This window comes from Magnolia sinica, chromosome 2 (genome assembly GCF_029962835.1).
Source record: "Magnolia sinica isolate HGM2019 chromosome 2, MsV1, whole genome shotgun sequence".
Lineage (NCBI taxonomy): Eukaryota > Viridiplantae > Streptophyta > Magnoliopsida > Magnoliales > Magnoliaceae > Magnolia > Magnolia sinica.
In genome coordinates this window covers 60,771,687-60,789,116 of record NC_080574.1, presented here as the reverse complement: position 1 = coordinate 60,789,116, position 17,430 = coordinate 60,771,687, and the positions used below count along the sequence as shown (strand labels likewise).

The 17,430-nt window shown below is 37.1% G+C and overlaps 1 non-coding gene across 1 annotated transcript; it reads right to left on the bottom strand.

Moving 5' to 3' along the window:
- Window positions 1-13,357: 13,357 nt before the first annotated feature.
- LOC131238369 (small nucleolar RNA R71) lies at window positions 13,358-13,464 on the bottom strand. The gene has a single exon (XR_009167771.1). It is a non-coding gene; the product is annotated as a small nucleolar RNA R71 (small nucleolar RNA).
- Between the last annotated feature and the right edge of the window lie 3,966 nt (window positions 13,465-17,430).

The window sequence follows — 17,430 nt, the reverse complement described above, 5'->3', positions numbered from 1 at the left end:
GTATTTGGGTAACAAAAACTTTGAGGGGAGCGCATTCCCTTTATGCGTCCAATGTACGTCCAAATTGCATAAGGCTCTAGTGAGCATACGTTTTTCAGTTTCTAAGGGTTTTTCAGATAAGATATGGATAGGAATGCCCTCATCATTCACAGGAATTTCCATAAGAGCTGAAATCAAATGACGATCAACGTCAAATGGTCTTTCTCTTATGGCTATTTTAAAAGTTAAATTTTTCAATGAAAACTCACTTATGCAAGCGAACATGGACTGGGCAATGGACCGGTATGCTAGCCCACCCCAATGCAATAAGTTATCCCAACCTACAGTTTGAAGAATAGGAAGGATATCATACGGTGCAACATGATCTACAGAAACAGGACGTTCTACAATAACATTCCTCAATCTAATGTCCCGTACATAAGATGGATCTTCTTCGTAGAACCGAAGATGACGCTTGGTAATAGGAGTAGATTTGGAAGAAGATGGACCGCAGGATGTTGTCTTTCTTCCTCTAGATGCCATATGTAAGAAAGATTTGAAAGAAATAAAGAGTTGTAATGGATTGAGAAATTGGTATTCTCAAATCAGACATGGGTGAAGAAAAAAACCCCAAATCTCAACAAAATAAGAAAAAGATAACTTCAAGAGAGAAATAGAAGTATACTTGACACAAATCCACAAGAAATAAGCAAATGAAACACTAACCTTAACGGATTTGGAAGTTGGGTTCGACTGGTCGGGCGTCGGCTTGTTGGAGAAGGAAGTGGAAATGAAGAAGATGAAAATTTTCCCCAATTTAAAAGCACCACCGAGTTCCATGACGGGTCGTGGATGTGCTCGACCGGTCGTACCAAGATCAGATCGAGGAAATCCTCGACTGGTCGAGTACCACCATAAAAATCTGATTTCCTACATTTTTCACAAAAATTGAAATCTAAACTAGGAAATATATACAATATGATACAAGTAGGCATAAATAATCATTTTAGAATGCACATGCCAAGATCAAATTTCATTTTGTTAAACCTGCTTTTGTCGAGCGGTTTAGTGAAAATGTCAGCACGTTGATTCTCGGTAGGTATATATTCCAAAGATATAACCTTTTCTTCTACTAATTCATGAATATAATGAAATCTAATGTCAATGTGCTTGGTACGAGAATGTTGAATTGGATTTTTCAAAATATTTATGCAACTGGAATTATCACAATATAATAACATAGAATCCTATTTAATTCCATAATCACTTGGCATAGTTTCATCCAAACAAACTGCATGCATGCATTACCAGCTGCGATATATTCAGCTTCAGCAGTTGAAAGTGATATAGAACTTTGTTTCTTGCTAAACCAAGAAACTAAGCAATTTTTGATATAAAAGCAACCACCACTGGTTGATTTTCTATCATCAAGATTACCAGCCCAGTCAGCATCCGAGTACCCAACTAATTGAACACTAGTCTCGAGTGGATACCAGAGATCGAGATTAACAGTACTTGTGACATATCTCATAATTCGCTTAACAGCAATCAAGTACGATTCTTTAGGATCAGACTAATATCTAGCGCAAATACCAACACTTAGAGCGATATTAGGTCTACTAGCAGTTAAATACAGTAAACTACCAATCATACTCCGATATAATTTCGGATCCACATTTTTACCTGTAGAATCTTTTGAGAGTTTCAAAGTTGTACTCATAGGAGTATCAAAATTCTTACCATTCTCAAATCTGAACCTTTTAATCAGGTTCAAGGCATACTTGGTTTGAGAAATAAAAATACCATCAGATTATTGTTTTACATGCAACCCTAGGAAATAATTTAATTCCCCAACCATGCTCATTTCAAATTTAGATTTCATTAAATCTCAAACTCAACAGTCATGTTAGTACATGTTGATCCATAAATAATATCATCAACATAGATTTGAACTATTAAGATATCATCGTTATGTTTCTTAATAAAGAGCGTTTTATCAACACTACCCATTTGAAAATTATGACTTAGTAAAAACTTGGTCAATTTTTCGTTTCATGCCCTGGGAGCTTGTTTTAGACCATATAGAGCCTTTTTAAGACGATGTACATGATTAGTAAGCTTAGGGTCTTCAAACCCTGTAAATTGTTCAACATATACTTCTTCATGTAAATCGCCATTCAAAAAGGCACTCTTTACATCCATTTGATAAATTTTAAAAATTTTAAAGCATGCAATGGATATGAAAAATCTGATTGATTCAAGGCCAGTAACTGGGGCAAATGTTTCATTATAATCAATGCCTTCTATTTGAGTGTACCCTTGAACAACCAGTCTTGCCTTATTTCGAATAATATTACCAAGTTCATTAGACTTATTTTTGAAAATCCACTTTGTTCCAATAATATGTTTAGCTTTAGGTCTAGGAACAAGATATCAAACATCATTTCGAACAAATTGATTAAGTTCTTCCTACATAGCTACTATCCAGTTTTCATCAAAAAACGTTTCTTTTACATTTACCGGTTCAATCTGGGATGTAAAACACATGTAGTTACATATGTATTCTAATTGTCTATGAGTGCGCACACCAGTGAGAGGGTTTCCAAGTATCTGATTGGTTGGATGATCTTTGATAGTCCTTAGTCAAAATTAACTTGATTTGATGAAGTATCTGGTTTGTCAATCAAAAGAACATCATTATCTAAACTTGGGGCAGGTGTATTCAAGTGATCATCAATGACTACATTGATGGACTCTTGAATCACACCAGTCCTATCATTGAACATGATATGCCCATTTGTTTAAAGAGTATCCAAAGAAGATCCCTTTATCACTCTTTGTATCAAACTTTCCTAGATTTTCACGGCCACGTAAAATATAGCACTTGCTGCCAAAAACTCGAAAGTATTTGACAGTAGGCTTCTTATCAAACCAAAGTTCATAAGCAGTTTTATTATCAGACTTACATGTATACACTCGGTTGATAATATAGCATGCAGTATTTACGGCTTCAGCCCAAAGATTTCTAGGGAGCTTCATACTATTCAACATTACATTTGCCATTTCTTGAAGCACTCTATTTTTTCTTTCAATAATTTCATTTTGTTGAGGTGTTTTGGGCACAGAGAATTGATGTAGTATTCCCTGATCGCAACAGAATTTCTCAAAACTGCTATTCTCGAATTCTGATCCATAATCACTACGGATCTTACTGACTTGATAACCTTTTTTAGTTTGGATCCATTTGAAAATCTTTTTAACTTTATCAAGGGTTTCTGATTATCCCTTAAGAAGGTTACCCAAGTGAATCTAGTAAAATCATCCATGTTACCAGTATGTATTTTTTACCTCCTCGACTCTCCGTCCTGGTAGGTCCTATAAGGTCCATATGGAGTAGCTCGAGTGGTCTTGATGTGGCATTGGAGTTCACCTTTTTGTGAGAGCTCCTTGTTTGCTTGCCATACTGGCATTCACCACATATTTTGTCTACTTTTTGTAATTTTGGTAGACCTCTTATTAGTTCTCTCTTGCTCAATCTATTTAAATTACGGTAGTGTACATGTCCAAAGCGTTTATGCCATAATTCAATCTCATCAGTATGGACCATGTAACACAATTGTTTAGATGAGCTACCATCGCTTACAATATAGCAGTTTTCAGAAGTCCTGCGACCAATTAATATTACAGAACCCTTTTTGTTTAAAATTTCACAACCTTTATTAGAAAATTTCACACTATGATTGTTATCACATATTTGAGATATGCTTAACAGGTTGTGTTTTAGTCCCTTAACATATAAAACATTTTTAAATAAGGGGAGGTTATAGAGTTGAACCGTACCTTGACCAATAATCTTGCAGTTGCTACCATCACCAAATGTGACTGATCCATCAGTATATCTTTAAGATCGGTGAATAAAGCCTTGTCGCCTGTCATATGCCTGGAGCATCCACTATCAAGGTACCACTTCTAATGACTTGTAGCTTTGAAAGCGGTGTGGGCAACCAAGCAAGTAACCTTAGGAACCCATTTCATAACTGATTTGGGTTTAGAAGTATAGTTGGTCTTCTTGTTTTTGTAATGACCCACTAAGTTAGATTTTAAGAGTTCCTGAAGCAAATCAACTATCTTTTCAGCTAAAGGATTTCGATTCTGATTCTTATAACTGATATGGTTATTTCTAAAAGATTGAAAAGTTTTAGAATCTTTGGAAAACTTATGATTTGTACTCTTTTCTTTTGAGTTTGAAAACTCTCCTTTCACAAATTTAGGAGGAGTATTCTTTTGTTTAGGAGGAATATTTCTATCGTATCCCATACCGGATCGATCACCACATTTTCTTGATCCAGACAGAAGTTTTTCTAATTTTGGATCACCCTGGGCATACCTCCATGTATCCTTTAAACTCAAAAGTGAAGAGACTTCAAATTTAAGTTTCTCATTTTCAGATTGTAGGTTTTCAATCAAGGAAGTTTTGAAATCTAAATCGCATTTTGATTTTTCAAAACTATCTGAAATGAGGGATTTTTCTAAAACAAGAGAATCGAAATTTTCCTTAAGCTTTGAGAACTTTTCTTTCTGAAGTTTTAATTTTACTGCAATTTTACAACTTTCCTTGTATAGGGCATTGTAAGCATCTTGAAGATCTTCTTCATTGTCATGATCACTATTCAGATTTTCTTCACTAGTTGAATCATCATGATCTGAAAAAGTGAACTTGGCTAGAGTCATAAGAGCCTTATCATTTCCTGACTCGGTTTCAAAATCTTCTGATTCAGAAGTAGCTTCAGAGTCAGAAGATTCATCCCAAGTAGCCATCATTCCTTTCTTTTTAGGTTTGCCCTTTTTAGGACACTTGTTTGCTAAATGCCCATATTCTTGGCAGTTGTAATATTGACTATCTTTTAATGATTTTCAAGGCTTAGATTTCGAGGTCTTATCATTAGATTTTTGAAAATCAACCCTCTTTTTACTTCTGAAAATCTTGTAAAACTTTTTAGCAAGAAGAGCCATATCATCTTCAGAATTTTCTAAATCAAAATCTTGATAAATGTATTTAGAAGATTTAAGGGCAATAGATTTACTTTTGGGAGCTTTAAAGTTTAACTCATAGGTTTGTAAAGAACCAACTAGTTCTTCTACCCTCATATTGTCTGTATCACGAAGTTCCTGGATCGCGGTTACCTTAGAATTGAATCGTTCAGGAAGTGAGCGTAGTATCTTTGTACATACTTTACTTTCTAGGATTTTATCGCTAAGACCCCACATAGAGTTTACAATGTCATTTAATCTTGTATAAAAGTCCATAAACATTTCATTTTCCTCCATATGAATTTCTTTAAATTTGGTTGTGAGGAGTTGGACTTTAGATTTCTTGATAATTGAAGTACCCATGTGTGTCATTTCTAAAATATCCCAAGCTTGCTTTGCAGTATCACAAGATATAATTCTTTTGAACTCATCCGGTTATAGTGCGCAAGTGATTGCATTTAGTGCTTTTGCATGGCACTACTCTCATTTTTCTGAACTGTGGTCCAAGTGAAATATGGTGAAACTTTTATTAATTTTGAACCATCGATACCAGTCACTTCAGTGGTAGGGGGGTTCCATTCAGTCACCGTGGCTTGCCACACACTCTCATCCATTGATTTGAGAAAAATCCTCATTTTGGCTTTCCAATAAGCATAGTTGGAGTTGTCAAATGGTGGAGGCCTAGTGACTGAAAGGCTATCAAAATTTGACATCTTATATATAGCTTAGATCGTTAGCTCAGGAAATGAATCCAAGAGTAAAGAATTAAAAATGAGCTATTAGACTCTGATACCACTTGAAAAGGCCAAGTTATATGTCCTAAAGGGAGGGGGAGAATAGGAAATAAAACTTTAACAGCGGAAAAATGATAACCAAATAAAATAAATCAATTCACAATGCTTAAAATGAAAAGCAGCCTCAATAATCAAGTATTGAGAGATTGAAACAAATGCAGTTCTAAGGACAACCTTACACCATAAAAACCAAGGGTTTATGGCAGGACAACCTTATTTCTAGAACGTTCTTTATATCAAAAACTCAAACTAAAGAGGAAAAAATAAATAGCAAGGAATCGAAATAAATTACAGGAATTTAAATCTAAGTTATTACAACATTCCCCACTGTGCTTGAAATGTAAAAATTACAACATTCACATCCACACATACATTCCACAACTTGAATGATAAAAGATAGGAAATTAAGCAAACATTCAAACCACAATACACAAGGAGTTATAGTGGTTCGCCTGTGTGTTCACCAACTGTTAAACAACAGCCACACAGAATGCTACTCCACTCCTAATATCCTCACACAGGGGATATTAGCGTTCACTATCAAAATAGGTTTCACAGGTTCACCTAAAACCTTCACAATTGTGTCTTTTTAACTTGGGCTTACACAATCCAAAAACCCACACTTTCTGAGTTTTCTGGCTCTCCTCAGATAACCAAACACAATGAGATTTTTCTGGCTTAATCTCAAAAGAAACCAAAAACAGAATGTAAATTACAATAATGTAAAATACCTGGATTTCTCCTTTGTAGCAGCCCGGAAGAACCAAGTCGGAGTAGAGATTCGAATGTCAAAGTTCAATGTCCAATACTCACTTTATAATGGTTCTAGGTTCTAATAGATTTTAAATTAAACCAAAATGGGCTAGCTTTAATTGATTTTGATTCCAGAAAAAGGAAAATAACACTTCCTCTTTTCAGATCAGATTGGAATACAAGAAACAAAATCAATTTAAAAAGCTAAAGAAAGAGAATATTAAATATGCACACTTAGCTTAAAATGGAGCACAGACTTATCTCTCAGAAGGCCGGATTAAAATTACTTGTATAGTTATCAATATTCTGAGATTCGTGCTCTATTTATAGGTAAGCAAATCGCATCTTCGACTGGTCCAGAAGTCGCTACGACTGGTCTTAGAACCAACGGATATTTGAAAATTTGAGCGCGATAAGATAAGGCAGTTTCACGACTGGTCGTAGGTAGTCTACGACTGGTCGAAGGACACCTTCGACTGGTCTTAGGTTGATCACGACTAGTCGAAGCCAAGCAAAATACATCGCTGTAGTTTGAGTCGTAGGTTCACGACTGGTCGAAGGAACAGTCGACACTGTTCATACGACTGGTCGAACAGACCCCAGGACTGGTCGAAGCTTAACAAAAAATTCTGAATTTTTGCAACAAACTTACGACTGGTCCAGGAAAATCTTAGACAGGTCGAAGCAGTGCTAGGACTAGTCGAGCAAGGTCCAGGACTAGTCTTAAAACAGAGTAGATTCCCAAATATAAAACATTTGCATTATGTATCCGAAATGACCTACTCTAAAGGTCAACCTAAGGTCAAACATACCTTAATAGTGAAGTAAGGACATTGAACCCTTAAGATATGTAACCTTTAAAGAAAGTGAAGCTTGAAATCTTGATGTAGCTTTTCCTTAAAAGCTTCAATTACGCAATCTTGAATCTTGACTTGTAACTTGTAAATTCAGTTGAACATTCTCGAGTCTTGACTTGTAAACATGTCTTGTCTTTCGAAGTCGATCTTGCGAGACAATGTCGTGGCTTGACATATCTTGAGTTGAGCATTGTGCTTCACTAATGTAGTCAACATCCATACACCATGACTCGTTTCATCCATACATGCTTCATCCATACGTGTCTCGAACATTTGCATTTATATAATTTCACAAAGTACAAGCGGTGTTTTTGACACCACAAATTTGACAACATAAAGGGGCTTTCAACCATAGTACTTAGTTGTTTTGAGTCCTATCTCATGTATATTCATGCATTTCGGGTTGTTTGAGTATGGAACTTGTCAATTTATCATCTAAACCCATTGATTGATGGTCTAGAAAAGATCTGGGGTCACCACGCATGATCTCGGATGCATACGGGCCTCGATTCCAAGTGTCAATTTCGATTATTTTGCCAATCGGCGAAAATGGGGATCCTATGACTATTTCTACATTTTGTCACTCCCTCCTAAGTCAAAGTACGTCGGTGTGCATCGTGTGACCATAACCGAGTTCATTTTAATCCAAATCATGCTCGATACCAACTTGTAATGCCCCTGAAAATCGGGGTCGAGCATAGACTCAACTCCCGAGTTTCAATGCATCACTTATGCAACATAGATAATGATGATTAAATGTCGTTTGTATTAGTACCTTAAACATGAATGGGATTATATCAAAATAGCATATCATACTCTAGAGGCAATTAAAGTATGCTAGTGGAAGACTATGATATAAATATAAACTGTACAAAAGTTAGCAAGCCCTTCGAGTATGAATGTCACTAGGTTAAATAATTACAAGTTTAATTAAAAAATGTGCAAAATCAAAAAGTGTAATGTTCTCTATCCAAAACCTTGTAGCCCCGAGCAACTCCAGTCTACATAGACCCACCAGAGAGTTACATATAAGAGAACTCCTCCTCATCATTGTAATAGTCCGGCTCTGCCTCATAAGCATTACCATCACCTGCAACTAAGACAGAGCTAGTTGGTGTTTAAAACACTGTCTCGTAACGTGGGAGTGAGTGATCAACTCGGAGGAGCTATAAGCAAAGGTTAACATGTTATCAATTCAATCAAGTGGTAATGATAAAGCAATACAATCAAGCATCCTAAGTACTCTAGTTAATGCAAAAATGATATGTATTAATGATGCATGTCCTCCCTGCATTCCCTCTGTGATCTTCATTCTTACGGTCGTAGCATGCACCCCTTTCTTTGTGCTCAACACCAACGCTAAAGGCACATGCAATGCGGTGCATGAGCATGATTACGAAGTTCTTATTAGTCATTTTCACATAGCATGATTGGGAATTTAAGGCACCTCCCTTTATATCATAACACAAACATTGATCCATCTAGGGTCGTCAATCCTAGTAGTCACATACGATAGATGGTTTCGGTCACTACGGAGAGGCTGGTTTATACTCTAGTTTACTATGGAGGGGCTCATCACCTCAACGTAGTTTCTAGTGTATGCTCAAGGTCACTACGGGCTCGTCACGATCGTAGGCCGACAACTTGAATACGGTGTCCCATACCACCGTATTCGGCTCACGAGTTAGTTTGCTCTCATTGGACACTACGAGGAGGCTCGTCGCCCTAACGTAGGCCGACTTCGACCATGGTATCCCATACCACCATGCCCGTCTCATGAGTCTTAGCGGATTGAGATACCAAGGTTAAACAGGTTTGCTGGTAAGTTGGTACCTTAGATTCAAATAGTAGCTTCCATACATGGTGAACATACATCGGTCAACGGGTTGCTTGACAAGCTCGACGGGTATGAGCATACATCGAGCCGATCGGCGTGGAGTGTGTAAGCACTTCACGTGGCCTAACCACTGCCAACAAGCAGTACGACTTGGATTCATCGGGCGTGTCTGTCGTGGTTAAGCGGTTCAACCACCATTCATAGACAATTACCAATTGCCTAGGTTACATCATAGCCCCAATCACATTCCAAAGCGATAGCATTTACATATAGTAATCCAAAACAGCATGTGACAATTGAAATCAGATATAAATCCTACTTGAGCAATTTAACAAACACATACTACACATATTACCATACACAGACATTTCATCCATACAGCACATAGTAGTAAGATAGGTTATATAAAAAACTGTAACCATAAATAAGGGGATTGAGAATCCTATCTTAACACCCTCATTACATACATTTAAAACCAACATTTTCTCATTCGGGCATTTTATCAAACACTTAGTCTACACATATTACATACATGTAATAAATCAGTTAAAACACATGTTATAGCAAATCCTCCTACATAGGAGTTTCCACACGCACAATGATCATGTATTAGCAATCAATAATCATAAAATGTACGATACATAATTTCATATTCATTCAAACATTTTAACAGACAGTTAGAATGCAGTCGAAATCGCTTAACCTACATAAATGTGTAATATGTTGAAACATCCTAACTACGCATATGTGATAGCAATCAAGTCAGACATAAATCATGGCTGACATTGAAAGCCTTGAAAACCATAACCTAAACGTTTATGGTCCGCACCTTACGCCGATAGACACGTAACGAACTCAGTTCGTATGCTGACTCGCCATCTACGTCACAACGGCAACCTAAAGTATGAAATAAATTAGATATTTCATCCTTTACTCTATTTAAAACCCTAAAATAGGTTAGGGTTAGGATTTCTTACCTGAAAACGGAACCAGAATCGTTGGTATGGCGATATGACAGCAGTGATTCGATAAGTAGAGCGGTAGGGAAGAATCTCTGCAGCAAAGCCTAGCTTTCCCTCACACTTTCTCTCTCTTTCCTTCTCTTTCTTTTCTCTTCTCTCAATTAAGGTTTCAAATTCGTATGGAATGAGAGAGAGGGGGTTTAAGGCCTTTTTATAAGCTCAGGACTGATGGAAATGGCCCCAGGGCCAAGGTATACTTGGGTTATAGCCAAGATGTGGTTGTTTCCGTCCAACGGAGCACTTCTAGTGGCCCCTTTTCTGCATGCAATCGGACTTAAGCTCCCTGACATTGGATCTAAGCCAGGATAAGATCTCGGCCCGATCGGATCAGTGGATTGACCGCGAGGGACCAATTTCAGTTCAACGGTCACCGGTACTTGATCAGGGTCACAAGTACATTGACTTGTGTTGAAAATTTTTCCTGATCCAAGGGTGTAATCAGGTCAGATTCTGATGGTCTGCATCCTTAGATTTGGCCTGCAAGCGAACGACTAAATTCACTTAAGTTTCAGTTCATTTCCTAAAGATATTCGCGTTTCTCACACACTTCACTCAGGGCTCAAGTTGTGCGTTTCGGGATACTATTTGGGCTTGATTTCTAAGGTGGTTATCAAATATAGTAAGGCGGTCATAACCGTATAGTTTTGGAGTAATCGGACTTTTGACGTGTAGTCCAAGTCCAATATAGAGTTTCGGTGTGCTCTCGAGAGAAAACGGGTTTAGAGATTGATCTTGGATTTCGGGTAATGCAGCGTTAATGATTCTACAAGTTTTGGGTCTTATAGTTCGTATTTAAAGTGATTTATGCTAATTTCACAGGTACTCTAGTTTAGCACTAGCCAATTCTCGTCTAATTTCTAGAGGATTTGGTCCTTAGTGATTTCTGCCTGAGGTGGTACTTGGGTCTCTGTACGAATTTTTCTAGCAAGGATGGATCTTATGAGATCAAAAATGAAGAATTCACATGCCAAAGATCCAAAAAAACCAAGTGAGGAATGAACAGAATTGAAGACTTGAAGTGAAGAAAAGGAACCCTAAAAATCTGCCTACTTCGACTAGTCTAAGCCCTCCTTCGACCAGTCTAAGGCTCCTACTCGACTAGTCGAAGATTCCTCGACTCGAACTCGAGCAACATGGACTTTTAATTTCATATGATCCTTGACCAGTCGAGGACTTTCCTTGACCAGTCAAAGGTGCCCTCGACCAGTCAAAGGTTTTCCTCGACTCGTCTAAGGTTACGCAAACAGCACACGGACTGCGTATATTTGAGGCGGTTTCAGATTTTTCCAACTTAGTGTGAAAGTTTGAGTTACAAAACTATAAATAGGTGTCCCTAGGACATTCATAGGCATCTTCTAGGGTTCGAGGAGTGGAGTAAAAGTGTGGAGAAGCCATCGCCAAGAGTTTTTCTTTCCTTAGTTGTTTTTATGCTTTTCTTAAGAGTTCTTAGTTCAATCATGTCTATGGTTGGCTAAACCTCTTAGCTAGGGCTAAGAGGTGAAGCTTGTAGCGTGATGGGATGTTTCTTTTACTTTGATTCATGTTTATGTTGAACCTTCTTTGATTCTAGTTTGATTTTAAAGGAATACTTTCAGTTCTTAATGGTTTATTGTGACTCAAATTACAGTAGATCTGCAATAGCTTTGAGTATATTCTTTCTCTGATTTTGAGATTGTGGGATTGGTAAATCCTGTTGTTAGCCATCGTCCTATGGGCATGGTTTGGTGATGGAATCTCTTCTAATTATCACAATTCTCCTCCATTGAGAATTAGGTCAAGGAAAGTTCAGATTGATCTTAATTGTATATCTTCCAATTGGATAGGATAGGACTCCAATTCCAATCGTGTGACTTAAATCAAGTAAGAGGGCTCCCTGATATCTATAAGTGGATCCTTGAAAATCCTATTTACCACCTTTGAATTTGTTAGTTTTAATCACTTTAATCACAATTGCTCTTTCAATTATTTAGATTTAGTTTTAGTTCTTCATTTAGTTCTAGTTCTAGTTAAATTCAGAAGGCACACGAGATTAGTCCTTATGGATTCGACCTCTGTCTCACCGAGATTATTACTACATCGCGACCCTACACTTTGGGTTATGAACAAGTTTTTAGCGCCATTGTCGGGGACTAACGGTTGCATTTTTCTGAGATTAACTAGTTTTGAAATTAGTTTAAGATTAGAGTTTTTCTATTTTCTATTTTTAGGATTAGGGTTTTTCTGTTTTATTTTAGAAAATAACTTTGCTTTTTTTAAGTCTAGGATTTTTTATTTTATTTTTTCCTTTTTAGAAACTAACTCCTCTTTCTATTTTTGTTTTTAGAAACTTTCTAATTTTAGAATTTCTGTTTTTAGAAACTGATTTCTTTTGTTTTGTTTTGTAGGATCTTAAATTAGGAAGTTCCAATTTGGTAACTTCTTTCTAATTCTCTTAATTTCTTTTTCTAAAATTCTTATTCCCTCTTTCCATTTTAGGTTTAGGTTAGAATTTGAAATTGAGGGCTGAGAGTGTTTCTTGCCCAAGTGGCTCCATGACAACACTCGACGTCTTTTGAGTGAAGGAGGATTAGTTGAGGGGTTATCTATCCATCACGGGATTAGCGCTACTCGAGATCCTCGAGTTAATTGAGGTTATGGCTGTAAATCAACCTATAAATCAAGCGGTGAATCAGTCATAACCTCGAGTTGCGGAAGTCCAGGATGAGAATGAGGTGCATCAAGCACCCCCCGCCTCGTACTTTATGAGATTACTTACAACCGGTGGGGGTGAGCACCCCTTCTTGTATGGTTTTTCCAGAGAATAAAGGAAACATAAACATCAAGCCTGAAGTGATCCAACTCCTTCCAAAGTTCCTTGGACTTGAATTTAAAAGTCTATACTTGCACTTGCAAGAGTTTGACGAGGTTATAGCCACTTTATATTTTCCTAACATGTCTGAGGACACGGTCAGGCTGAAACTCTTTCCTTTCTCCTTGAAAGAGAAAGCTAAGACGTGGTTGCACTCACTATATCCGCGATCTATTGGCACATGGAATGACATGATGAAGTTCATAAAAAAACTCTGTCCATACCATAAGACGAACACCATCAGGAAGTCGATCATAAACTTCACCCAAAAAGAAGATGAAACATTCTTCTAATGTTGGGAGTGGTTTAAGGATTTCGTCAGTTCATGCCCACAACACAGTTTTGAAACGTGACGCATAAAAACTTTCTTCTACGATGGACTAACATCTTCCATGCGCTAATTCGTTGAGACAATGTGCAATGGGGAATTCATGAACAAGAATGTTGATGAGGTGTGGGATTACTTTGACAAACTCATTGAAACCGCACAATCATGGGACATCACTCCAAAACCTAGCACTACGTCTAAGCCTACTCAGGCAAGGGAGAGAGGTGGGATATACTGGCTAAAAGAGGATGATGATATAAATGATAAATTGGCCAGTCTCGTAAGGAAGGTCGAGGCCATAGAACTTAAGAAGGATAAGGCTAAGGAAGTTGTTTGTGGTATCTATGTTTGCAACATACATACAACTGAAAATTGCCCAACGACACCTACTTTTTAAGAGGCACTGAACGAGCAATCGAATGTCGTAAACAACTACCAAAGACCTTTCAGTGGATCCATCTCTAACACATACAATCCTAGTTGGAGAAATCATCCGAGCTTTAGTTGGAGGAATGACCAAACTGTTATTCCTCAAGGAATCCCTAACCAATTCTTGAATCAAGGGAAACCTCAAGAGGATCCGGTCTGGAAATATATTTAAAACCAAGAGCTTATCACTCAGAGTATATTGCAAACCCTTCAAGACCTTTCAAAGGCCATACAAGGGCGTGAGACAAAAAAATCAATTGGGGAAAAAAGGATTCTTCCAGCCTAACCTTTCCCCAATCTTAAACCGTAATACAAAATAAGTAATCCAAGCTCTTTAAATCAAATGGAGCAAGCTAAGTCTATCACCACTCTTAGGAGTGGAAAGATAATTGACAAATCTATTCCGGCATTTATACCTTGGTTTTATGAACATGATACCGCTTAATGTCCTATTTTACTCATGTTTGTGTTGCAAGGTGAATTTAAGAGCTTAGATTGAAAAAGATGCTAAAAGTAAGGATTTGATGCTCAATAATCACCAAGCCAAATATTGGATCTTAAAAGACCAAGAATGAAGAATTCACATGCCAAAGATCCAAGAAAACAAAGTCAAGAATGAAGAGAATTAAAGTTTTAAAGTGAATTTGCGTAATCCTTAACTAGTCCTGACACCTACTTGACTAGTCCTGGCCCTGCTCGACTAGTCGAGGATTCCTCAACTTGAACTCCAGCGATAAAATCATCAAAAATTAGGTCATCCTTGGCCCGTCGAAGGAAACCCTCGACCAGTCAAAGGTGACCCTCAGCCAGTAGAGGGATGTCCTCGACCAGTCCTGGGTTACACAGCCAGCATACGAATTGCAGAAATTTGAAGCGGTTTTCAGATTTTTCCAACTCAGTTCCAAAGTTTGAGTTGTAAAACTATAAATAAGAGTACCCAAGGCATCCCTAGGCATCTTCTAGGGTTTAAGGGTGGAGAAAAAGCATGGAGAACATATCGCCAAGTTTATTCTTCTTCCTCTTTAGTTGGTCTTTTTATTTTGTTTAAGGGTCTTTAATTCAATCATGTCTATGGTTGGTTAAACCTCTTAGCTAGGGCTAAGAGGTGAAGCTTGTAGCATGATTGGGATGTTTGCTTTGTTTTGATTCATGTTTTGTTTAACTCTCTTGAATTCTAGTTTGATTATAAGGAAGATTTTTAGTTTTTAAGGGTTTATTGTAACAAATTACAATAGATCTGCGATGGCTTGAGATATCTTCTTTTCCTTAATTAAGATTGTGAAATTAGGAAATCATGTTGTTCACCATCGTCCCTTGGGCATGATAGGATGACGGAATTCTTCCTAACCTTCACAATTCTCTTACGATTAGTTGTAGGATTGGTAAGTCCTTTTGTTCACCATCGTCTCTTGGGCATGGTTAGGTGATGATATCACTTCCAAATCCTCACAGCTCTCATCCATTGATGATTAAATCTATGAGAAGTTCAGAGATATCATAAATCTCTTCTTACCAATTGGATAAGATAGGACTCTGATTCCAATTGTGTCCTTGAATTAAGGAAGGTAGCATCCTGAGAACCTACAAGTGAATCCTTCGAAACCCTAGTTTCCCACCTTTGATTTTACTAGTTTCAATTACTTTAATCACAATTACTCTCTCAAATATTCTAGATTTAGGTTTTCATCTTCTTCTAGTTCTAGTTATAGTTGCTTTCAGGAAACACATGAGATTAGTTCCTGTGGATTCAACCTCAGTCTCAGCGAGATTATTACTACATCGTGGCCCTACACTTGGGGTTGTAAATAAGCTTTTGGCGTCGTTGTCGGGGATTAATGGCTATGTTTTCTGAGATTAGCTAATTTTAGAATTAGGTTAAGATTAGGGCTTTTCTATTTTCTATTTTTAGGATTAGGTTTTTCTGAATTATTTTAGAAGCTAACTTACCTTCTAATTCTAGGTTTAGAAACTTTCCTTTTCTGTTTTTAGAAACTAACTTTTTCTGTTTTTAAAAACTTTCTATTTCCGTTTTTAGGAACTTTCCCCTTTTTTTTATAGAAACTAGGTTACTTTTTTTTTTAGAGGCTAATTCACTTTCCTTTTGCTTTTACAGGATCAACATAGATCTCCTCCAATCTGGTAATTTCCTTCTAACTTCTCCTCTACTTACTTTCCATATTTCTGTAAGATTTTTCTTTTATTTTATTTTTAGGATTAGATTTAAAGTTAGGGTTTCACCATGCATGAGTGGGTATGACAACATGCTGAGATGGATAAGAGATAATGGGAAGGGATGTATGATGATTATGATAGGAAACAACCTATGTCTCAAAATTTTTTTAAAATTATCATCAAGAACTGAACTGAATACAATCCTCCACCAATTAAGAAATCCTTACACAATCATATGGGGTATAATAATTACACCCTACGTATTAAGAAAATGGTATGTGAGTATTGGGGTTATCATAATTATGGGAGTGAGAACTATTATTGCCCATAAGATGAGAAGAAAATAATGCGTGATTATATTATGGGTGATAATATGTATCAACAACCATCAGATTCTCCCACCTATGACCCATATGACTATAATCAATGGAAACATTAATGTTGGGATGATGAACCAGTAATACACCATAGTGAACATTCTCTTGGGTCCTCTATGTAAGACCCGTGTTCTAGTCCGTACTATTCCATTGACTCCCGCGATCCTTCCCGTCGAATTCCAGCAACCCGCAACTTATAATCGACATTTGTGCTCGACCCTGAGTCATAACCTTTAGATTTGAGTTGGCTTAATCCGAGACTTATACCATTGCGACCGCACCATTGGGAAGTTGAATCAAAAATGTATCTAGTTTTAATTCTCTTAGGTTCTATACCTTGAGATCCAACAAGAAATAATCCAAGAGAATTCACTTTAAAATTCCATACAAACTCTAAAGCTCAACCGGAAAAATACACTTCAAAGACTTCAAGAACTTATAGATTTTATACAACAATGGAATTCACGTGATGCGATTATGGAGAATAATGAAATTGAGAATGAAGCGTTGGATTATGACAATGAGCATACAGTTCAATTTTCCAAAGAGTCGATCTCAATGACGGTTCAAAAGAATGATCAAGAGACATGAGTGTCTTTCAAATATAATGATAGTGACACATTTCACTCACATGACATAGATGATTTCAATGATGAGCGAGAGGTTAGTTCATTCGAACCTCAACCCAATCTAGGAATAGAATATGAAGAAAGTGATCCCATCCCAACTGTGTACCTGCATTGAATTGGAAGATGAAGAGTATTGGGATGACAATCATGAATGTATACCCCAAATTTTCCTGAAATCAATCTCAAGTTTAGTCCAGGTCAGTGATCAAGAAGTACACAAAGTGATCGGTCATAAGAATCTACTCCACTCATCTGACATGTCCAATTTAAATGTGGAAGATGAGCCCCTTACAACCAACCCTTCTAACTCTTGTGAGACATATTTAGACCACTTCCCTAAATTTAAAACCATCCAATTGAGGCCACCATCTGAG